At 45.5% G+C, this 24,814-nt stretch overlaps 1 protein-coding gene across 2 annotated transcripts in view; it reads right to left on the bottom strand.

Moving 5' to 3' along the window:
* SMARCD3 (SWI/SNF related, matrix associated, actin dependent regulator of chromatin, subfamily d, member 3) overlaps nt 1–24,814 on the bottom strand; it is a 165,910-nt gene that overhangs the window by 124,591 nt on the left and 16,505 nt on the right. The window contains exon 1 of one of the 2 annotated variants that reach the window (XM_067535714.1): nt 20,843–20,848. The exons of the other annotated variant lie outside the window; for it this stretch is intronic. The gene's annotated coding sequence lies outside the window, so the exon portion shown is untranslated. Of the gene's footprint in view, nt 1–20,842; nt 20,849–24,814 lie in introns of those variants that run through there. 2 annotated transcript variants of the gene reach the window in all.

Here is a 24,814-nt window from a genome sequence, read left to right as displayed (position 1 = left end):
AGTCATGTAATATATGCCATCCTGTGCCAGCAATGCCCCTCTGCCATGTACATTGGCCAAACCAGACTGTCACTATGCAAAAGAATAAATGGACACAAATCAGACATAAAAAATAATAACATCCATAAACCAGTCAGAGAGCACTTCAGTCTCCCAGGGCACTCTGTCACTGACTTGAAAGTTGCCATACTTCTACAAAAAAACTTCAAAAACAGACTTCAAAGAGAAACTGCAGAGCTAGAAATCATCTGCAACTTGACACAATCAAACTGGGTCTAAATAGGGACTTGGAATGGTTATCTCATTACAAGAAGTAATTGTCACTGTTCATACATTCTCACCTCCTAATCAATGATTGTGAATAGGCCCCATCTACTCTAACTGAATGGACTTTGCTTATATCTACCTTCCCCATTGTTGTTCCTTACCCTTGAATACGTATATATATGCCTCCTATCTGATTTCTGTTCCTTACATCTGACAAAGCAGGTTACAGCCCACGAAAGCTTATGCCTGCAGAAATTAAATTTGTTAGTCTTTAAAGTGCTACAGGACTCTCGTTTTTGCTGTATACAGACTAACACAGCTACCCCTCTGAAACTTTTCTCAATGAACCTTATCCTTCTGGAATACGTATGTATGGTGGATTGGCCCCAAGTTCACCTACCCTTCTAGCCAAAGTGATGGCAACCAAAAGGACCTTCATAGACAAATGGAAAAGTGAGCATGTTACTAGTAGTTCAAATGGTAGTTTATTTAGCACAGAAGGACCACGTTGAGATCCTATGTTGGAACAGGTCTGGCTATGGGGGGGAAGGATCAGAGCAACCATTTCAGAAATTACATGGTCATTGGATATGTGACAAAGGAGTAGTCGTCAATAGGAGGGTAGCAGGTGCTGATCATTACCAAATGAACCTTAGGGAGCTAAGGGAAAGACCTGAAGTTTTCAAAGCGAGTAGATAGTCTTAAATAGTGGGAATGTCTGCTTACTCTGCGGACATTTGGTGACACTAAGTCTGCACAGAGAATCTTTTTCACTTAGTAACACCGTCTGGTGGATTTTTTCCTGCTATTGTTAAGGATGGATTTAACAGCTGCTGGACGTTTCTCCAATAAGTTCAATGCCCATCCAAATACTAGGCTGTCAGGTGAAGTGACTGCCTGATCTTTCCGTTATGCTGCATGATGTGGTCTGGAAATGATTCGATGTTAATCAATGGACAGGATGACAGTCAGAGAAGAGAGCAATCAGAATTGTCTTGGCCATCTGGGAGCAATGAAGATGATCACTGCTTTGTCCTGATGGATCTTCCTGAGAACTCAAGGTAAGAGTGGGAGTGGGTGGGGAGAGCCAATCCAGAACCGTCAAACCTGTGAGGCGAAACTTGCCATAGTCTGTGTCTACAGCAGGTCCTGGGAATTGGAGGGCAGGTTGGCTACAGCTGCTGCTGGCTAGCGGCCTGCAGCTGTTAACTGTTTGGTAACTTTACTGGCCTGGGTTCTAGACCCATGGGGCCTTACATGAAGGCAGATTGAAAATGACAAGTTTTATAAGGACTTGTACACAAATGCTAGAAGTCTAATTACTAAGATGGGTGAACGTGCATGCCTGCTATTAAATGAGAATATTGTTGTAATAGGTATCACAGAAAATTGATGGAATGATGATAATCAATGGGCTGCAATAACACCATGGTACAAAATATATAGGAATGACAGAATAGGTTGTGCTAGTGGGGGGTGGCACCATATGGGAAAGAAAGCATAGGGTCAAATAAAGAAAAAAATCTTAAATGAATCAAACTGTACCATAGAATCTCTATAGACAGTAATTCCATGCTTAAATAATAAGAAGATACCAGTGGGGATATACTACCAACCACCTCACCAGGATGGTGACGATGATTGTGAAATACTCTGGGAGATTAGAAAGGCTATAAACATAGAAAACTCAGTAATAATGGGGGATTTCAACTATCCCCATATTGACCGGGTACATGTCACTTCAGGAGAGGATGCAGACAAAGTTTCTTGACACCATAAATGACTGCTTCTTGGAGCAGCTAGTCCTGGAACCCACAAAAGGAGAGGTAATTCCTGATCTAGTCCTAAGTGGAAAACAGGATGTGATCCAGGAGGTGAATATAACTGAACTGCTTCGTAACAGAGACCATAATATAACATCCTTATTGGGGAGAACATCCTTATTGGGGGTTTGTCTGTTTGAGTGATTGATTGGATCCAGGTGGGGCTAATTGCGGGGGCGGGGCTTTGAGGGGTAAGAGCAGGGGGGGGCAACTGCCCCAGCCTTATAAAAGGCAGCCAGCTGCGAACAGAGGGGCGGCTAACAGAAGGAGAAGGAGGGAGTTTGCCTGGGAGTTCGCCTGCGGAGAGAGCCCACTGCAGGTTTTCGCCTTTCAGGCATTGCTGAGGAGGCTCTCGGAGCAGAGATATGGAGATGGAGCGATCTGTTGTTGTCACCTGCACTGGGTGTGCTATGTTTGTCTTCCTCCCCCAGGATAGAGATGACTTCATCTGTACCAAGTGCAGGCTGGTTGCCTTATTGGAAGAGAAGGTTAAAGGACTAGAGGCCCAAATGTCAACCCTGCGGTGCATTACAGAAAACAATGTCTTTCTCCATCAGGCACAGGCAGAGGGTAAGCAAGATTCAGAGAAGGCCGGGCAGGCGAAAATGAAGAACGGGGAAGGAAATTGGCAGCATGTGACCTCCCGAAGAAAGAGAACCCATGTGCCCACCATGCAGATAGAAGTAAGGAATCGTTTTCATCCTCTCTGCACAAGTACTACGGCGGAGAATGATTTGGAGGACCCTTCAGAGGGAATGGATCAGAAGGAGACCCATTTGATCAGAAGGCAAGGGATGCATTCTCCTAGGGATGGGGGTTCCACGACCACCATTCCCAAGAGAAAGAGAAGGGTGATGGTGGTCGGGGACTCCTCCTAAGGGGGACGGAGTCATCCATCTGCCGTCCGGACCGGGAAACTAGAGAAGTGTGCTGCTTGCCTGGAGCTAGGATTCGGGATGTGACGGAGAGACTGCCAAAACTTATCAAGTCCTCAGACCGCTACCCCTTCCTGCTTCTCCACGTGGGCACCAATGACACTGCCAAGAATGATCTTGAGCGGATCACTGCAGACTATGTGGCTCTGGGAAAAGAGATAAAGGAGTTTGAAGCGCAAGTGGTGTTCTCATCCATCCTCCCTGTTCAGGGAAAAGGCCCAGGTAGGGACCATCGCATTGTGGAAGTAAATGCGTGGTTACGCAGGTGGTGTCGAAGAGAGGGCTTTGGATTCTTCGATCATGGGATGTTGTTTCAGGAAGAAGGACTACTAGGAAGAGACGGGATTCATCTAACGAAGACAGGGAAGAGTATCTTCGCAGACAGGCTAGCTAACCTAGTGAGGAGGGCTTTAAACTAGTTTTGACGGGGGACGGGGACCTAAGCCCGAAGGTTAGTGGGGAAGAGGGACACCGCAAGGAAGCAGAAGGAGGAGGGGGCAGCAGGGGAGGCCTCCCGATTCATACTGTGAAAGTAGGCCAGTCGGCTACTTATCTCAAGTGCCTGTACACAAATGCAAGAAGCCTGGGAAACAAGCAAGAGGAACTGGAAGTCCTGGCACAGTCAAGAAACTACGACATGATTGGAATAACTGAGACTTGGTGGAATAACTCTCACGATTGGAGCGCTGTCATGGATGGGTATAAACTGTTCAGGAAGGACAGGCAGGGGCGAAAGGGGGAGGAGTTGCACTGTATGTAAGAGAGCACTATGACTGCTCTGAGCTCCAGTATGAAACTGGAGATAAGTCAGTTGAATGTCTCTGGGTTAAGCTTAGAAGCAAGAACAATAAGCGTGATGTCGTGGTGGGTGTCTGTTACAGACCACCAGACCAGGAGGATGAGGTAGATGAGGCTTTCTTTACTCAACTGGGGAAAGTTTCCAGTTCACAGGGCCTGATTCTCATGGGAGACTTCAATCACCCTGACATCTGCTGGAAGAGCAATACAGCAGAGCACAAACAATCCAGGAAGTTTTTGGAGAGTGTCGCTGACAATTTCCTGGTGCAAGTGCTGGAGCGACCAACTAGGGGCCGTGCTTCTCTTGACCTGCTGCTCACAAACAGGGAAGATTTGGTAGGGGAAGTAGAAGTGGGTGGCAACCTAGGCAGCAGTGACCATGAGATGGTCGAGTTCAGGATCCTGATGAAAGGAAGAAAGGGGAACAGCAGGATACGGACCATGGACTTCAGAAAAGCGGACTTTGATTCCCTCAGGGAACTGATGGGCAGGATTCCCTGGGAGGCTAATATGAGGGGGAAAGGAACCCAAGAGAGCTGGCTGTATTTTAAAGAAACCTTATTGAGGGCACAAGAGCAAACCATCCCGATGTGCAGAAAGAATAGCAAATATGGTAGGCGTCCAGCTTGGCTTAACAAAGATGTCCTTGGCGAACTTAAACGCAAAAAAGAAGCTTACAAGAAGTGGAAGCTTGGTCAGATGACTAGGGAGGATTATATAAACACTGCTCGAACGTGCAGGAATAAAATGAGGAAGGCCAAAGCACAATTGGAGTTGCAGCTAGCAAGGGACGTGAAGGGGAACAAAAAGGGTTTCTACAGGCATGTTGCCAACAAGAGGAAGATTCGGGAAAGTGTAGGCCCCTTAAAGAAAGAGGGAGGCGACCTAGTGACGGAGGATGTGGAGAAAGCTGAGGTACTCAATGCCTTTTTTGCCTCTGTCTTCACAGACAAGATCAGCTCCCAGACTGCTGTACTGGGTGGCACAGAATGGGAAGGAGGCAAACATCCCGCAGTGCTGAAGGAACAGGTTCAAGACTATTTAGAAAGATTGGACATTCACAAGTCCATGGGGCCGGATGCAATGCACCCGAGGGTGCTGAGGGAGTTGGCTGAGGTGATTTCAGAGCCATTGGCTATTATCTTTGAAAGCTCGTGGCAACAGGGGGAGGTCCCTGACGACTGGAAAAAAGCAAATATAGTGCCCATCTTCAAAAAAGGGAGGAAAGAGGATCCGGGGAACTACAGACCGGTCAGCCTCACCTCAATCCCTGGAAAGATCATGGAGCAGGTCCTTAAGGAATCCATTTTAAGGCACTTGGAAGAGAGGAAGGTGATCAGGAACAGTCAACACGGATTCACCAAGGGAAAGTCGTGCCTGACCAACCTGATTGCTTTCTATGATGAGGTGACTGGTTCTGTGGATGTGGGGAAGGCGGTGGATGTGATATACCTTGACTTTAGCAAAGCTTTTGATACGGTTTCTCACAGTATTCTTATCAGCAAGTTAAAGAAGTATGGGTTGGATGAATGGACTATAAAATGGATAGTGAACTGGCTAGAGCATAGGGCTCAACGAGTAGTGATCAATGGCTCCATGTCTAGCTGGCAACCGGTCACAAGCGGAGTTCCCCAGGGGTCGGTCCTGGGGCCGGTTTTGTTCAACATCTTTATTAATGATCTGGAGGATGGGGTAGATTGCACCCTCAGCAAGTTTGCAGACGACACTAAGCTGGGGGGAGTGGTAGATACCCTGCAAGGTAGGGATAGGATACAGAGTGACCTAAACAAACTGGAGGATTGGGCCAAAAGAAATCTAATGAGGTTCAACAAAGAAAAGTGCAGAGTCCTCCACTTAGGAAGAAAGAATCCCATGCACAGCTATAGACTGGGGACCGACGAGCTGGGCAGCAGCTCTGCAGAAAAGGACCTGGGGGTAACAGTGGATAAAAAGCTGGATATGAGTCAGCAGTGTGCCCTGGTTGTCAAGAAGGCCAATGGCATATTGGGCTGCATTAGGAGGGGCATTGCTAGCAGGTCACGGGAAGTGATTATTCCCCTCTATTCGGCATTGGTGAGGCCGCATTTAGAATATTGTGTCCAGTTTTGGGCCCCCCAATACAAAAAGGATGTGGACAAGTTGGAGAGAGTCCAGCGGAGGGCAACAAAAATGATTAGGGGGCTGGAGCACAGGACTTATGAGGAGAGGCTGAGGGAACTGGGCTTGTTTAGTCTGCAAAAGAGAAGAGTGAGGGGGGATTTGATAGCGGCCTTTAACTACCTGAAAGGGGGTTCTAGGGAGGATGGGGCTAGGCTGTTCTCGGTGGTGGCAGATGACAGAACAAGGAGCAACGGTCTCAAGTTGCAGGGAGGGAGGTCTAGGTTGGACATTAGGAAAAAGTTTTTTACTAGGAGGGTGGTGAAGCACTGGAATGGGTTACCTAGGGAGGTGGTGGAATCTCCATCCTTAGAGGTTTTTAAGCTGCGGCTTGACAAAGCCCTGGTTGGGATGATATAGCAGAGGTTAGTCCTGCTTTGAGCAGGGGGTTGGACTAGATGACCTCCTGAGGTCCCTTCCAACTCTAATATTCTATGATTCTATGATTCTAAGAAGCCCACCACAGTAGCATTTAACTTCAGAAAGGGGAACTACACAAAAATGATGAAGCTAGTTAAATGGAAATTAAAAAGGTATGGTCACAAAATGAAATGCCTGCAAGCTACATGGAAACTTCAAAAACACCATAATAAGAGGCTCGGGGCTATTTCACTGCTGTGTAGATATACCCTTAGAGGCTTGAGAAACCTATACAGCACTGAAACAGGCCCACAGCACAGCCCCATGAGTCCAAGTTGGCTGACACAGGCCAGTTCCGGGTTTTGCTTTGCTGTGTAGACATACTCTTACAGGCTGGTAAGTCTAACTTCAGGACCAGGCAAACTGGTTGAAAGTGTAGTAAAGAACACAATTATTAGACACATAGATGAACATGATTTGTTGGGGAAGAATCAACATGGCTTTTGTAAAGGAAAATCATGCTTCACTAGTCTATTACAGTTCTTTGGGGGGGGGGGGTCAAACAAACATGTGAACATGAGTGATCTAGTATATATACTGTACTTTGACTTTCAGAAAGCCTTTGACAAAATCCTTCACCAAAGGCTCTTAAGCAAAATAAGCAGTCATGGGATGAGAGATCAGTAATTGGTTAAAAGACAGGAAACAAAGGGTAGGAATAAATGGTCAGTTTTCCCAGTGGAGAGAGGTAAATAGTGGGACACCCCCCCCCCCCCCAAGAATCTGTTCTGGGACCAGTACTGTTCACCATATTCATAAATGATCCGGAAAAAGAAGTAAACAGTGGAGTGGCAAAATGTGCAGATGATACAAAATTACCCAAGATAGTTAAGTCCAAAGCAGACTGCAAAGAATTACAAAGGACTCTCACAAAACTGGGTGACTGGACAACAAAATGGCAGATGAAATTTTGTGTCAATATATGCAAAATAATGCACATTAGAAAACATACTTCCAACTAAACATACAAAATGATGGGATCTAATTTAGCTGTTACTACTCAAGAAAGGGATCTTGGAGTCATTGCGGAATGTTCTCTGAACACATCTGCTCAGTGTACAGCAGCAGTCAAAAAAGCTAAACACTGTTAGGAACCATTAGGAAAAAGATAGATAATAAGACAGTAACTATCATAATGCCATTATATAAATCCATGGTACACCCATACCTTGAATGTTGTGTGCAGTTCTGATCACCCCATCTCAAAAAAGATGTATTACAATTGGAAAAGGTGCAGAGAAGGGCAACAAAAATGACTAAGGGAATGAAATAGCTTTTGTATCAGGAGAGATTAAAAAGACTGGGACTATTCAGCTTGGAAAAGGGATGACTGAGAGGAGCTAGGATAGAAGTCTATAAAATCATGACTGGTGTGGATAAAGTGAATAAGGAAGTGTTATTCACTCCTCTACATAACACAAGAACCCAATAAAATTAATAGGCAGCAGGTTTAAAACAAACAAAAGGAAATACTTCTTCACACGGTGTACAGTCAATCTGTGGATCTCTTTGCCGGGGATGTTGTGAAGGCTAAAATTATAACAGGGTTCAAAACAGAACTAGATAAATTTATGGAAGATAGGTCCATCAATGGCTATTAGCCAGGATGGTCAGGGACACAATCTCAGGCTCTGGGTGTCCCTAGCCTCTGATTGCCAGAAGCTGGGAGTGGACAACAGGGGATGGATCACTCAATGATTGCCTGTTCTGTTCATTCCCTTTGAAGTACCTGGCATTGGTCACTATTAGGCTAGATGGATCTTTGATCTGACCCAGTATGGCCATTCTCATAGACTTTAAGGTCAGAAGGAACCATCATGATCGTCTAATCTGACCTCCTGCATATTGCAGGCCACATTAACTCACTCACCCACTCCTATAATAGACCTCTAACCTCTGGCTGAGTTACTGAAATCCTCAAATCATGATTTAAAGACTTCAAGTTACAGAGAATCCACCACTGACACTAGTTTAAATCTGTAAGTGATTTACATACGTGCCCCATGCTGCAGAAGAAGGCAAAAAAAACCCCAGGGTCTCTGCCGATGTGACCCAGGGGAAAATTCCTTCCCAACTACAAATATGGCAATCAGTTAGACCCTGTATATGTGGGCAAGACCAGCAGGCAGACACCTGGGAAAGAATTATCTGTAGTAACTCAGAGCTCTCCCCATCTAGTGTCCCATCCCCACCCACTGGAGATATTTGCTGCTAGCAGTCGCAGGTCGGTTATATGCCATTGTAGACAGTCTCATGATACCATCCCCTCCATAAATTTATTAAGCTCAGTCTTGAAGCCAGTTTTGCCCCCCCCTGCACCACTTGGTCCAGAACTTCACTCCTCTGATGATTCAAAGCCTTTGTATAATTTCAAGCCTAAACTTGTTGATGGCCAGTTTATATCCATTTGTTCTTGTGTCCACATTGATGCTAAACTTAATTCCTCTCCCTCCCTGGTATTTATCCCTCTGATGTATTTATAGACAGCAATCATATCTCTCCTCAGCCTTCTTTTAGTTAGGCTAAACAAGCCAAGCTCTTTTAGTCTCCTCTCGTAAGGCAAGCTTTCCATTCATTGGCTCATCCTAATAACCCTTCGCTCCACCTGTTCCAGTTTGAATTCATATTTCTTAAACACGGGACACCAGAATTGCACACAGTCTTCCAGATGAGGTCTCACCAGTGCCTTGTATAATGGGACTAACACTCCTCGTCTCTATTGGAAATACCTTGCTTCATGCATCCTAGGACTGCATTAGCTTTTTTCACAGCCGTATCACATTGACGGCTCAGTCATCCTGTGATCAACCAATACACCCACATCTTTCTCCTCCTCTGTTACTTCCAACTGATATATCCCCAGCTTATAGCAAAAAATTCTTGCTGTTAGTCCCTAAATGTATAACTTTGCACTTTGCACAATTAAATTTCAAACCATTTCTATTACTCCAGTTTATAAGGTCATCCAGATCTTCTTGTATGATATTCTGGTCCTTCTCTGTACTGGCAATACCTCCCAACTTTCTGTCATCTGCAATTTTATTAGCACACTCCCACTTTTTGTGCCAAGATCAATAATAAAAATGTTAAATAAGATTGGTCACAAGAACGATCTCTGAGAAACTTCACTAGAAACCTTCCTGCAGCCTGACAGTTCATCTTATGTTCAGTCAAGAATAGGAAAAGTTGATTCTTCTCTGAAGTGACACATTATATTGGTGAGTAATCTCTTTGTTCTTGTTAACACCAATGCATTTGGTATTAACTGCACAGAGTAAGGAAGAGTAGTGTATACAAACTCGCAAAGGTTAATGTGTTGGTAACCTGTAGGTTCTTATTATTATAAGTAGCAAGTACTTAGTAATATGCTATATTATTTATGCTCCTGATACACTTTTTGGGTTTTCCCTTATAAAGTTCTAAAAATTTAAAATTATCCCATTAGTATTGATTTGCCTTTGCCTATCCTCACAGTTAGCATGGTCTAACTTAGCCAGGTCACTCCGGAACAAAAGCGCATCATGACTGGACCCCATGTTTTCACACAGTTTTGCAAACAGACATGCATGAAGAGGCTGAGTCTTGATGTAGTTCCCAATAGATGAGACCTGATGCAAGACCTCACCTAGCTCTTGACTCAAAGCTTTATATAACAGTTGCTTTCTGTGAATCGTGCAGTGAGTCTACACAGCAGACAGAGCAACTTTTTTTACCAAGACGCACAGACCTGCCCTGTGGCCTGGCATAGACAGAGCTCTATCTGTTCAAAAGCCCACCATGCAATCACACGGGATATTTTTGTCTTCCATGTAGCACATCGAACATTCCTTGTACCATCTCATGTCCAGGAAGAGGGAGACAGAACAGAATGTCTTTGAGAACTGCACACTCTCATACATATTGCACAAAAGCCAAGAAATGTTCATCACGACCCTACGTGCTCACATTAACTTGAAGAGCCAAAGCATCTGTGTTTTTCAGAAGCGCCAACAGTGCGTTTTCCTGATCTGCTGCTATTGCCTCAATCCTTCACTTCACTGTGTTGTTGGAGATTGTTATAGCTTTGAGTTTCTATGCCTCTGTTTCCACACACATTACCTTCAACATATTGTTGCAGCAGGCAAAATCAAAAGTCTCTGCAATTGGTGTGAGACTTCTTGGCCTGTGCGATGCAGTAACTTACCTCAAATGATGCCTTTTGAGCTTGGTCAGAGACGGAAATGGCTCTCTTGAATTGCACTTGTTGAAGCAAAAATTCTTCTTTCAGGCACTGGAAAAATTACCTTGTTTTTCTGTGGGTTCCCTGTGAAGGGTTTCCAAGTGTCATTTAAGTTTACGAGGCTTCGTACTTTCACTAGATAACACTGTGATAGTATGCATTTTGGTCTTTCTTCATTTTTGACAAAAACCTGGTGAAGCCATACTGAAGAAAAACATCATCATACTGCGAATGCATTTCCTGCACTCTTGCTTTTCATTCATAACTACATTACTAGACTCACTGCTGGTGGTTGCACCGGATGCTCTGCATAAAAATGAGTCCATTGTGCCTCTTCTACCACAAATTAGAATGAGAAATTCACTGTCAAGCAAATGAAACCAGAAGTTAGGAAGGTCATGTGTGGTGATTCCAGGGCAGCACAGAATCAGTAGCTTACACTGATTCTTCATTGAGTGCCAACAGGGTGCTCAGGATGGCATAGAAGAAGATATGGGCCCCCACAAGCCACTGCAGATTCCCATCTCAGAAAATGCTAGCACAGGCTCCTACCAGCTCAAGCAGAGAGGATGCTTTCTTGACAAGACTGCCGCCCCAGATGATAAGGATCTTCTGGGTTCAAGTCTCAGCTGGATCCTTGCACAGCTGGATGGTGTGTATAGTGCAAAAGGCAAAATTGCCTTCACCTAGACATGCAAAGGCTGCCATTTTGTAGAGCCAAAAGGCTGTCTGCTCGCAGTGTGAATAGAATGTCCACTGTGGAGGATGCTGTTTTATGGATCAAAATGGCATCTTCCTCAGCAGTGTTTGTGGAACAGATCCAGATACATTTGGAGGTGGACAAAATCATCCCACAGGGCAAACCTAGCCCATTGGACCAGTGACCCCAGCCATTGATGGTGTGACCTGAGACCCACAGTTTTGAATCAGTTCTGATAAGATGAGAGATTCTGGATCCAGAAGGATGGTGATATTCTCCAAAGTGCAGTATTTGCCACCAGGAAGAGTCTTCTCCCTGTGAACCTTTGGTTTCAGCTGGTGCCAGTGGAAATAGCATATGGGATGGTCATCTGCCCTTTGTCAGTCCAGGCTCATGCCTCTCTTTACTCAGTACTGATGGTCCCATTGCCACATATGATACCAAAGGGGAGGCGCTTTTAGTCTTTTCAGCCTGTACCATGACATCGATGGGTTTTCAAGCTTCTGAGAGTCACCCAACCTCAAGGGTACTGGTGAATCAGCCCTCCTCTTAGAAGTGGCTCAAGAGGGGGATTTTTCTGTAGGCTTTAGAGAGGGTTTCTTGCCTTAGCAGCGAGCCTGAGATGAGGAGCCTTTGGATCTACCCTTGCCTGCATCTGTGCCTGATGTGATAATGCTAGGGAATGCTCTCCTTAATGTCTCAATCCTACGGTACGATGGGGGGGGGGAGAGAGTCTCCCCAGCCCAGATCCAACAGGGGCCTCACAGCCTGTTCCATGAAGTGTTTTTTAAGTCTGAACTCCTAGGAGAGGCAGTTCTTGAAGCCCAGAATCCTGGGCATAATTGGAATCCCATACCAGGAAAGTGGGAAGGGGCTCCCAAGGCATGTCCCTGAAATCTAACTATTTAATAAACTAACTTTACAAAACTCATTAAGAAATTTTATATACAATATTTACAGTTTATAATATTTACAGGTTTGATATAGGTGGATCAGCACCAGGGACACAGGAGGGTACCATCTTGGACTATCTGGCAGTAAAAAGGAATTGGAGAGGCAGTCAGTCCACACCACCCATTATATTTTCAGATCAGAGCACATGGAGGGAAAGAGCACAGACACAGACCAAAGGACATTGCCAGCAAGAATGTTCTGGTCTCAGAAGGATGGAGTGCATGCGTACCCCACAGAGAAATATAGAGAGGGACCAGCGTTCAAAGAAGAAGCAGGGCTTCTGAACAAGTTTTTTTTTGGGGGGGGGGGGGGAGAGGGGCAGGAAGACTAATCAGCTGAACAGGAGCTCACAATGCAAAGCTGTGACCAAAAAAGCAAATGCAATCCTTGGATGCATAAACAGATATCTCAAGTAGGAATAGAGAGGTTATTTTACCTGTGTATTTGACATTGATGTGAATGCTGCTGGAATATTATGTCCAGTTCTGGTGTCCACAATTCAAGAAGGATGTTGATCAATTGGGGAGGGTTCAGAGAAAAGCCAAGAGAATGATTAAAGGATTAGAAAACATGCCTTATAGTGATAAACTAAATAGATTGAGTTCCTTGAGTCTAACACAGAGAAGGTTAAAAGGTGACTTGATCACAGTCTTTAAGCACCTACATGGGGAACAAATATTTGATAATGGGCTCTAGCATGGAAAGGTCTAACATGATCCATTGAGACTAGAAATAGGGCATATGCTTTTAACACTGAACATAATTAACTAACAGAACCATTTACCAAGTGTTGTGGTGGATTCTCCATCATTGGCATTTTTAAAATCAAGACTGGATTTTTTTTAAAGATATAGTCTAGTTCAAAAGGAATTATTTGGGGGATGTTCTCTGGCCTGTGTTATACAGAATGTCAGACTAAGTGATCACAATGGTCCCTTCTGCTTTGGAATCTATGAAATCTTATATGTTTGAGTGTGATTCAGAGGAACTGGACATGTGCATTGTGAGAAATGAAAAGCAGTCTGCTGTGGAGGAAGAGTCCATGTTTGTGTAGGTGACAAGGCATGTGAGCTGAGCTTGCTGTGGATGTTAATGTAGCCTTCACCAAGGGGTTCAATTCTCTCTAGTAACTACATGGATATGAAACACTCGTGAAACAAACAGCTCTAAGTTTTTGTGTGGGAGTCTCCTTTTTATTCTAATAAGAGGAAACTGGTGCTGAAAGAAAAGGTATAAGGAATACTGGGAAGCCAGAGATGACAGCAAGGGTTGGGGGCAAGAAATAATGTTGGCAGTGATAGTCTTGCTCGAGACAGGTGCAGTAGAGGATCAACAATATAGATCCTGAGTGAGAAGATTTATGGAGTTTATAGGGTAGAATGGTGCTTGGGTTTGGGAGGGCAAGAAGTGATATGGGGCTATGGGGTGTAGAAGAGTTAGCAGTGCCACAGAGATGGCATGGGAGATGAGTGAATTGAGCTGTGGGGGACAAGCAAGAATGAGAGGGGCATGGGAGCAAGGAGATCCCGATGGGGTGCAGGACAAAGTCAGAGAAAAGTAGCACGTCTCTGCCTTCTTCACCTGATGGACTTGCAATGGCTTGGAGCAAACTTGCCTCCTCCGTGAGGCACGGGTCCATCAGGCAGAGATGGCAGGACATTTCAGCGGTCTCCGGTAGCCCTTCCCAGTCACTAGAGCCCGGTAGCCCCAGAAGGCCCTTGAGGCTCTAGTTCGTGGAGGGCTTGTGCTGCACAGCCGCGGGGCCTGGGTCAGGCTCAGACCACAGCCTCAGGAAAGGCACATCCTTCTCGGGCAGCAGCTTCCCCCTAACTGAGCTGCTAGGCCGACCTTTTCTACGTCCCCTTTCTGTCTTGGCCCCACCCCTCTGCTCCTGGGGTCTGTGGCTGCAGTGTCCCGATCCGCCCAGCAGGGGTGTTGCAGCCTTTCCTTGGGCCCAGGCTCCGAGGAAGGCCACAGCGCCTTGCTACACTTATACTTAAATCTATGCCTTTTCGATTAATAAACTTGCTTTACTTTTACTATAAACCAATACAGTGCTGTGACCGAAGTAAAAGTTTGTCAAACTCCCGTTAAATTAATGAGCTGCTGTTTTCTGTCTCTTTAAAGGAGCAGAAAACTTAACTTCTTTGAGTGTTCCAGTAGAGGGAAGACAGTTTGAGGGGAAATTTGAGGCTGAGGGCGGGAGGGTTGAGGACCCTTGCAAGGAGTAACCAAAGCTGGTGGAAGCCAGGGTGAGGCTACTGTGCTGTGAGAATGCTACTGGTGTCAGGGCTCTGAATCAAAGCTGCACAGTCCAGAAGCACCCCAGGATTACAGGGCAAATGGTGACAGCCCCCTACTGGTCTGAATTAAACCCCAAATCATCACAACAGCAAAGAGCAGGATCAACCCTAGGCATTTGGCTGCCCAGGGCAGAAAACATTTCTGGCCCCCAGAACAGGCCCAGGCCCTGGCAAAGAGCAGGTGAGGGAACACAGCATTATCCCTGTCTCCCCCAGTGGGTCCATATTACATCATGCTGCGATGTGAACAGAACTGGCAAATTTACTTTCTGATTATTTGTGAAAAAAATCACACGCAAATGCAGTGGTCCCAAAAGATGGAAGAAAAAAATATATATATATAGTGATACCAAATGCCAGCTGGATCCAGTCCACCCTGGATCTACTGCTTACCTTGGAACCCAGAGTATGTCTATGCTGCACAACCCCAGTGACTGCCATCTGGGTTAGGCTAGCATCTATATGAGCATCAACACAGCCAAGTCTGAGCTCGCCCTCATGGTTTATGCACTCGCCCATGTGTGTCTGGGGGCATATCCCATGGTTCTTTATGCTGAAACACTCTAGAATTCTTTCCTAGTCAACTCTGTCAATTGCAGGAGAACTTTTCTGTCCTTCAGGGTGACTTGTACTAAGGGTATTGAAGGACTATGAGCACTCATTAGCTTGCACCCTCACTATGAACTGGGCAAGTTCCAGCCTGAGTTAAAGAGAAGCCTAGGTTCTAAGCCACAACCTCAGCCAGGTCAAGTAGTGTGCCCTTAAAGCTCCTCCAAACCCATGTCAGAAGTTTCTCTGTGTGGATGGTATGGGGATTAAGGCTAAAACCTGGGTAAGCCCATGTTACCGGTATAGTGTAGACATATCCTGAGAATGGAAAAACAAGGAAATTTGGAGCAGGTGATCATGACCTATTTGAACTCAGCATAGCAAGGAACAGGGGATTCACAGAATGCAGTGGATTTCAGACAAGTCAATTTTGTTTAATTAAAAAAAAATCTAAGGCCTTACCCTGGTCTCTCTGAAATCAATGGGAGTCTCAAATCCATGGGAACAGGATCAGATCCCTAGTGAGAAAAGTCTGATTGGAAGAAGTATTAACATGCATCAGTATGGAAGAAGTGAGAAACAGTCATAGGAAGCACTAGTGAGGAAGCAATAGAAGACTGGAGAAAAGCACATCTCCAAATAAAAAGAGGAGAGAAATCTTGGCAATAACTGTCTGATAAATCCACCTCCTATGTCCTATCCCTTGTAAAATGGAATAAATATTAAGGAGGAAAAAAATCACAACAGATCTAGAACATAATGGAATTGTGAGCAATAAGCAATATTGGGGATCAGAAAGAACAAGTTTTATCAGACAATCTTTAATGCCTTTTTTTAAAATGCTTTATTTTGCAGTATAAGTACAACAATTACAAAGAGGATGAAAGAAAATAAATGGCAAAAAGACAAGTTCAAACAATGAATGTATACGGCTGTAAGAAAATTGTGAATTTTTCATTCAAATTTGTCCCAGTTTGTTAGTTGTGATTTTCCTGTAGTCAGTTCAAAGTACCACAAACAAACAACAAAATGGATTCACAGCATTTGTTCGAAAACAGAAATGAAAAACACAAAAAAAATAGGCAAATAGATTCTAGAGCATTTGTGTAATTCAAGAAAGTTCCTGTTTATTGCTGTTTGGCAAGCCTTCATTTGAAATGAACCATTTTAGACACATTGAGGACCTTCAGGACAGAGTTTGGGGGCGGGGGAGGGGGAAGAGCATGCAGCACTTAAACTCTCGTTTTGTAAATGACTAGATGTTGAGATGGCATCAGAGTCCTGTACACTCCAAAAGGAGTTGGATATCCTCCTCCAATCCCCAGGATGGGGTGGGAGGGGGGACGAGCCCCAGCTCAGAGACAACTGGAGGCTCTGTGGGGGACCAGCACTGCTTGGGCTTTCCTGTCTCAGTCCCATGCCCCGAGGGAGGCACAACTCCCAGTCCTCACTCAGCTCGATTCACCAAGGCCTCCCCAGGCTTGTCCCCCAACATGGCTGGGCAGCCACAGAAGGTGAAATCTTCAAGGTCACATAGGAGCCAATGCTGCTCGGCAGGTCCAGTCTACACCACCTGGCAGAGGAAGAACTGCACCTGGGTGAAGTGTGAGCCCAGCATCAGCAGGATCAAGGGCAGGCAGCAGTGGTCAGCATAGAGCCAGGACCACAAATGGGATAAGCTGCCTGGGGGAGCCTGCCCCTGACCACACAAGTCCCCAGTCCTGGCGACCTCTTTGTCCAACTGCACCACTGTCCCCACCATGTGCACCAGGTTGCAATGCCACTCACTCAAATTTGGCCCAGCCAGGGCAGCGGACCAAATCTGAGTGACTGGTGTTGCAAAAATGTTGCAGTGTGTGTTGAAAGTCAAGGTTTGTACAACAAAACCATGGCCCGTCATTTTCTCACAATTTTAACACTCATTAATTACACCAAACAAGGTCTGGAACAAACATCAATGACACTTTGGAAATTAGTGGCCATTGGGATGGCCATTAGTGACCCATGTAATTTAAATACATTTTAGTCAAACATTTGGTATAGTGCCTCATAAATTCTGAACATGAATCAATTATGGGATGTAATGCTATCAGGTGAAGTGAAAACTAACTGAAGGTCTGTAATCAAATGGCAATGTATGAAGTTGGGGGTAAGTGTATGTTAGGGTCTGTGGGGATGGATTTTACACCAGCCTTATTTGCCATCTTCTTTAATGATCTGAAAGAGGGGAATAAATGGCACATTAATTAAATCCTCAAATCATACTAATTTGGGGAGGGTCACATAGCTAGTGAGGACATAGAAATAAGCCAAAGGGGCCTGAACAGATAAACACAGGATTGAGGTTGTAAAACACACAGGTACTCAATGGGAAGTACAAACCTGGGGAGCAAGAATACTGAAAGAGATCAGAGGAGGAAGTGGACAGTGAACTGGCCAGGAGACTTCAATGTGCTGTGTCTGCAGGAGAGGCCAATGACTGCAGGAGAGGTTTTGGACTGTATACACAAATATAGCACGTCAGGGGGGCTGGGAGGCAACAGTACAAATGCACCCAGAATAACAGATCTAAATCAGTGGGGACACAAATGATGGCATAAGTTACATTATGGGTGCATAAGGATCAATGTGTGTAAGGGGAAAAAATAGTATAGGTTGCATCATCTGAGAGGGTTAGTGGGGAATGTAGCAGAAAAGCCCAGACGGTGTAGGTAGGGAGAGAGAGTGTGTGAGGGTGGGAGGGGAATGTGTTGCATCTTACACCCTGCTACGAGTGACATTTTTACTATTTTTATTTACTACTGATATTGCAGTAGTGCCTAAAGACCTCAGCCATGGATCAGCTGCTCACTGTATTAGGCACTGTACAGATACATAGCACAAAGATGATCCTTTTCTGTAGAGCTTACAGTCTGAGAGCTTGTTTATACTGCAAATAAAAAAGGAGAGGGGTGTCCTTTACTTCGTTTAGCTGACCCAATTTATCTATTTCAGGTTAAAACAGCAGCGAAAACACAGCAACTCGGTTTTAACTTCAGTTAGCAGCATGAGTTCAACTCCAGGCTGCTTTACAGGCTCTAACTCATGCTGCTAATCCAAATTAAAAGTAGAGTTTCTGTATCTTCATTAGTATTTTAACTTGAGCTAGCTAACCCAAATAAAAAGCACACTTTTCTGGCAGTGTAAACACACCCTAAAACAAGAGACAACAGGTGTATAAACAGATGGGTGGAGTACAAGGCAACAATGGACAACATCAATCAGCATGACGGGCAGCTGCCTAATCACACTTGTAATAAGGGTATTGGACACCCACTGAATGCCAAATCACAGCAATTTACACAATTTTACCCCTTACACCTGTTTTCTGACCTGCTTACATCCAATGTGTAACTTGAAACCAAAGGAACAATATCCTCATGAGTAGGGCCTTACCAATTTCACAGCTGCAAAAAACACATTATAGACCGTGAAATTGGCCCTTCCCTGTGAAATGTGATGTCCCCCGTGCTACTGGTTCCAGTCGGGCTGGGGCACTCCCAGCAGCATGGGGGGAGATCAGACTCACCTCCCTGCTACCTTCAGAGCTGGGCAGCACAGAAGTGAAGGTGGCAATCCTGCCACCCCCCCAAAACCCCATTTTAGGTCAGGACCCTACAGTTACAACACTCTGAAATTTCAGATGAAAACATCTGAAATTGACACATTTGCAAATCCTATGGCTGTAAAATTGACTGGAATGGACCGCAAATTTGGTAGGTAACAAATGCAGTCAGCATGCTTAATTCCTCAAAGAGGTTCCTCAGTTTCCACATGCCACACCCAAATTGGCTCCATGCTATGAGAATATTAATGCTAGTTATAAATAAGTTATTAATAAGGCATGAGAGTCTCCTCCAGAGTTATATAAAGGAAATCTCACCAACACTAAGGGCTTGACTAAGCTTTAGAGGTGCTGGTGTGGGATTTCTTCTCTCCCTACATCTGTAGGAATAGTGTATTCAAGGGGGCAAGTCATCTGCAGTGAAAGGCAGTGCCACTATCCTCCTCCAGGGATTCTACTAAGGGAGAGCAGATTTAGTCAGTACTTCTCAGGAGCCTTGCTGGCTGCCTAGTGCTGGGTAGATTCACACCCTAGCTTGTCCCAGTCTAGTTGTTCACGTGGACAAGCCCACTGTGTTAATGAAGGTTTTTGCCATTTAATTTCCTAGGTTTTTGAGCAGACAGAGAAATGTTGTTAGTAGGGGTTAGTCATTTAGGCAGTTGTAATTATCATGTAGCTGGACAGTTCAGATGCTTCTGTGGCCAGGTAATGATAATTCTACCTCTCTCTTACGTAGCACTTTCCATTAGTAGATCTCAAGGAGGAAAACATCATTATCCCCTTTATATAGATGAGGAAACTGAGGCACCGAGAGGTGAAAATTACTTGGCGAAAGTCTTCTCACAGGCCAGTAGCAGAGCCAGGAATAGAGCCCAGTTCCCCCAAGTACCAATCCACTGTTCTCTCCATTAGCCCAGATGGTGGCTAACCCCTCCCCCAACAATTTGTTATAGTAAAATGGAGATAATGGTCATGCTTTGAAATGTCTGGAATGTGTAACTCCTAACAAGGACAGTGAGAAAAATCTCAGACATGGCCTATGTTCCAAGAATTTGACAGTTTATTACATGATTGTTACAGGAATTGTAAATATGTGAGAGAAGACTGGTGTATCTCTCTCCTCTTTCCCCACAACTCCCTGCAACACACAGCCCCCACCACCACCATTTTGAGCTCATCCTCTCCTACCCATCCCATCAAACCATTCACATTTTAGAAGCTGCTGTGTAAAAAAAAAAGTTGGTAGAATCTGTGACCTTTATGAAATGCTGTTTTCTTTGGTGAGCAGCTGTATCTTGGGAAATTCTTGCTCAAATGACCCCAAATTTGAATCACTAACTCTACCCTGGGCCTGTCTGAGGCACATCAATTTTCAAGACAATCCAGAGGTACTTGCAGATTTTAAAGTACTTAGAAGAATTGTCCTTTAAACAGAAAAATTTTCTCTCAACTGTAGCAGAGCTTGTGCTCCACTAGAATATTGTATAAAATTAATCACCAGCAACTGCTTTGCTATATCCCAAACCCCAGCACAGGACTGAAAAGGGGCTTTTTAAGGATAGACGAAGGATGGACACACGAGGCTCTACACATCCATCTGCATCATAGAAGGCTCAGAGCGGGGTGAACTTGCCCATTCAACTGAATGAGAACACCCATGAAGCTACAGACAGCCTGAAACAATACATGCAACCTGCTCCATTCATGTCAGTGGATGTTCCCAATCCCCCTCCAAGTGCTGGGGGGCCTCTAATATGCATCAGGTATGTCCATTCTCAACTCCTCACCCCAGTGTGTGTCAGCAGTGTGTTCTTGGTGCATGCTCCCCATATGCCTGTTCTCAACTTCACACTCAGAAAGGCCAATTTATTCAGTCCTCAAGTGGGGAATGTTTTACATTTCCTGTGGACTGTTTGATGTTTAAGGAGCTATGTGAAGGAGACCACAGGTGTGGGGCACTGGAGGGTGCTCAGGATGCAGCAAGCAGCCACCATGCTACACACTGCCATAATCAGGGTCTGAAGGATCCTGTCCAAGAGGGATAATGTAGCTGAAAAGCTCAGCGGTTGGGATTTTCTTGGTTTCTTGGAGTGGGGAAAGGGGAGACACTTACCCAAAGTTCCAAGTTGGAGCATGGAGGAATGGCAGCTACTGCAAAAGTTCCAGACCCAGTTTCTGCAAGCATCTGAGGCATTCAGGAGGTGCTGTGCCCCCCTCACATCAAAGGGGAATTGAGGGAACAGAGACTAGCTGCATTGTGGAGCCTGACAAAAGTGGAGACTTGTTTTTCTTCCAGGACTATTTTAAGAACTTGGGGGAAATTTGGAGAATGCTTTGTGATTTATACAAGCTTATATGGAATGTTTTGCATAAAATCTTTCACAGAATGTGTCTGTGGAAAATATTTTGGTGCTGGGGATGTCTCAGCTAGCCAAGGAAGTGTTTGGAAGGTTAAAGGGGTGGGGGAAGGACCTGCCTGTGAGAGAAGGGGGGGTTGTTTTGGTTCTTGCTTTTCTTTTGAAAAAGGGAGGAAGTATGTAACTGGGCAGCTGGCCTACCACATTAAATTGGGCTTAGCGCTCCTGTTCCAGTCCAGGTGCCCCCATTTGGCCAATTAAGAGGCCTGGTAGAGATCCAGGGACGCAGAGCATAGTGAGGCTATGTCTACAGCGGGGGTTTTCAAACTGGGGGTCATGACCACACAATGGGTCACGAGGTTATTATGTGAGGAGTCGTGAGCTGTCAGTTCCAGCGCCTGGCAGTAAGGGCGGCATGGCATGGCATGGCATGGCATGGGGGGGTGTCACCACAGCATAAAATATTTTCAAAGGGGGTCCCAGCAAGAAAGAGTTTGAGAACTCTTTGTCTACACAGCACTGTAAGCCTAGGGTTAGTGGGACTCGAGTCAACTGACCTGTGTCAGGGAAGCCTGGGCTTGAGTGTCGCCACTGCATTTTAACCCTAGGTTAAGAATTTTCTGACCCATTGTCGAACCTAGGGGTCTGGCATCCATATTGCAGTGCACAGACCTAAGTCAAAGTAACTATATCCCAGGATGCCTAGTGCCCTGCTCCCGAGGGTTGACACTCTAGCCCAGAGGTAATCAATTACTTTTTGTCAATGCCCAGACTTCAGAGAAAATAACTTAAAAAATAACAGTAATGATAAGTAAAAGATTTTGGGATTCATTCAAAAGTATGTGGCAGTCTGGATTTGGCCCATGGTCCGCCTACTGACTACACCTGTTCTAACTATAGGGAAAACTAGAGACTGCACTTAGGGAAAACTCTATGGGTGGGACGCATGGGCCCTAAGGAGTACATGAGTACATAAACCACATAATTAGCTCCTTTGGTGGCTGTCTCAGTAGAAAACCTGCAGTTTGAGACGGCTTTATTTCTGAACTAATATCTAGAGCCCTGCACAGATACAAGATTTGTATCCACATCTGAGCCGCAGCTATAATGCAGATATCTGTGGATTTGCATCTACATCTAATCTAACCCTAACATCTAATCTAAGAATTGGGCTCTCCAGCTTTAGGCTAGAGGTCACACTGACAGGAAAATGCCCATGTGCACCTGTTCTGAGGATAATTAGGACATCAAGCTCCAGGGTTGTCAACCTATTCAAATAATACTTTGCCATTCTTATTTCTAAAAAGGGATGTTCAATGAAGGTGTGGGCTTGTTTGTTTATTTGTGTCTGTTCGGTGTGAGGTTTGACATAAAATGAAGATAGCAGAGGACACACGCACACCAACCTGGTTGGTGCTGCCTGAGGAGCAACAAAGTGCATTCCCAGGTTTGGGGTGCAGTGTGCTCCAGCATCCGCTGGGCACCCCTGCTCCTGCTGCACCCCAGGAGGTTGCAGGAAAGTTTTGTGGCTGGCCCACACTCACTGCCCTGACAGTACACACAGCCTGGATGCCCCTGCACACACAGCCCTAGTGAGGGCAGGGGGAGTCCGAGGGCAAGGGCCAGAGATTGGAGCAGGACCAAGCACCTGCCCTGCAGTGAGGGGGAGCAGCAGAGCTCCCAGCTCAGCCCGGACCAGGAAGGGATGATCACCAACATCCTTCCAGCCAGGAGCCACCTCCTGCCTTGCAACTTTGCTCCCTGCTCCAGCCAAGCTGCGCAGCAGTGAGAGCCGGAGCTGCCACCACTGCTGTGAGAGGATCAGGAAGGGGGAGCGTCCTCCGCCCCAAAGTAATTGAGCCTGCCTGCAGCACTACTACTCTGTCACCAGGAACTGTAGGATGGGTCCCAGGAGTTTTCCATATGCGACTCAAGCTGGGGCCACGTGTACACAGGAAACCAATAAGGCTCGGACCCTAGGTCCTGGCTTAAAATGGGCTTGGATCCTCCTGCCCTGCAGGGTCATGGAACCCTGAGTCCGAGCCCTAGGTTAGCACAATTGCATTGCGGACGCAAGGCGGATTTGGCCTAAGCCCAGGCTCAGACCCAGGCTTAAATTGCTGTGTAGACATACCTGAATCAATCAACAGATGGGGGAGCCAGAAGGTGACTCCTGGGAGAGGCTGAAGGTTAGAGAACAGAAAGGCGGGGTTTCTGGCTGGCATTCCTGAGCCAGGGATAAAGGCAGGAGAAGCAGTAACAAAGGGAGATGGCTGGTGGCTCTATGCCAGAGAGCTGGAGCCAAGAGCCAGAGAGGGCTGAAGGCAGGGTGGAAAACAGAGGAGCTTACCCACTCAATGGCCAAGAGAATAAGGATTTGCACTGGGGTGATATTTTATGCTTTGGGAATTCTACACTATGTTCTGTTAATAAACTATGTTGATGGATTAGAGGATAAGCTTCCACGACATTACTAGGAACTCAGAGGAAACTGAGAAAAGGGGCTACTTGCAGGGCTGCCACAGGGGGTGTCTGGGAGGAGGCCACTCATTTACAGGGGCTCAGATCCCCACACACATGCAAAGGTAGGAGACTGGCTCAAAGTCATTCCAGATCCTGGAACACACAGGAAGAAGAATGGGAGGTTCACAAGTGCCCCCTGCCCCTGTTCTCCCCTAGTTGCCCTGCCTTTCACCTCTATGTCCCCTTTCCCAGTGCCCCTCCCCTCTCATTGTCCTAACCCTTCCCCCTCACCTGAGCTCACAACCCACCCTACTGACCATGCCTATTTATCTCCCTTCCCTGCCACCAAGCATTTGCACATCAAATTAATAAGCCTGACAGACAGATTTTAGCAATATGTCTGTAGACTTTTCCAGATTTCTCCCCAAGGTGGACTCTCACTGACACTGGCTGGATGGGTCAGGTTCAAGGACTACTATTCAACCCCTTGAACTATCCAGCTTCAGTGACACTGCCAAGGCAAAGACTGTACCCACCATACCAGGCGTGCTGTTGGAACAAACAATTCTCAATGGTAGGAGCCCCCTAGGACGCAGTAAAGTCTGAACAAGACTGGAGGGGAAAATGGCAACATATTACACATACAATGAAATATAGTAGCCAAAGTGTGATTTGGGGCTGCAAGTAACTGAGCAGGCAGGGCCTGTCTCTGAGTGCATCTTTTCTCCCCATGTTCTCCAGTCACGAAGGATGCCTGGCTCTTTCACAATTTCTCCATGGAGGTATCATCACCCCAATTCCAGGATGCTTCACCACTACCATTTCCACTTCCCCTTAGGAGTTTCTTCTTTCACAACACCACAAGCAGCATGTTTATAAAAAAAGTTCTCTTTAAATATAACTCAGTTTAACTACCAAGCTTCTCCCCCATGATGACATCACTGTTACCCTCAATCTTTCCTTTTCCCCATGGCTTCTGCATTATTTGTTAACCCAATCACATCTCAAACTAGGGCCCATGATTTTATTGGAACTGCATATTTGCAGGCCTGGGCCCTCACTTTATATACTGATCTATTTGCTCTATCTAGTTACTTCCATATCTCCCAGATCAGAATGTCCAAATGCCTTGTACATTTTGGGGGAGCAGAAGAGACTGACATATGAGGAGAGGTTAAAAGCCCTTTGGACATTTACAATGAAATAAAACCCTAGGAGAATACTCTGTAGGGAATAATTACATCCGGGCTGAGTTCTGGTGTCAA

The sequence above is a fragment of the Emydura macquarii genome, unplaced genomic scaffold (assembly GCF_026122565.2).
Source record: "Emydura macquarii macquarii isolate MOO-44397 ecotype Brisbane River unplaced genomic scaffold, CSIRO-AGI_Emac_v2 contig_3511, whole genome shotgun sequence".
Lineage (NCBI taxonomy): Eukaryota > Metazoa > Chordata > Testudines > Chelidae > Emydura > Emydura macquarii.
The sequence above is the reverse complement of the archived record's forward strand: the minus strand, read 5'-3'. Positions and strand labels throughout refer to the sequence as shown.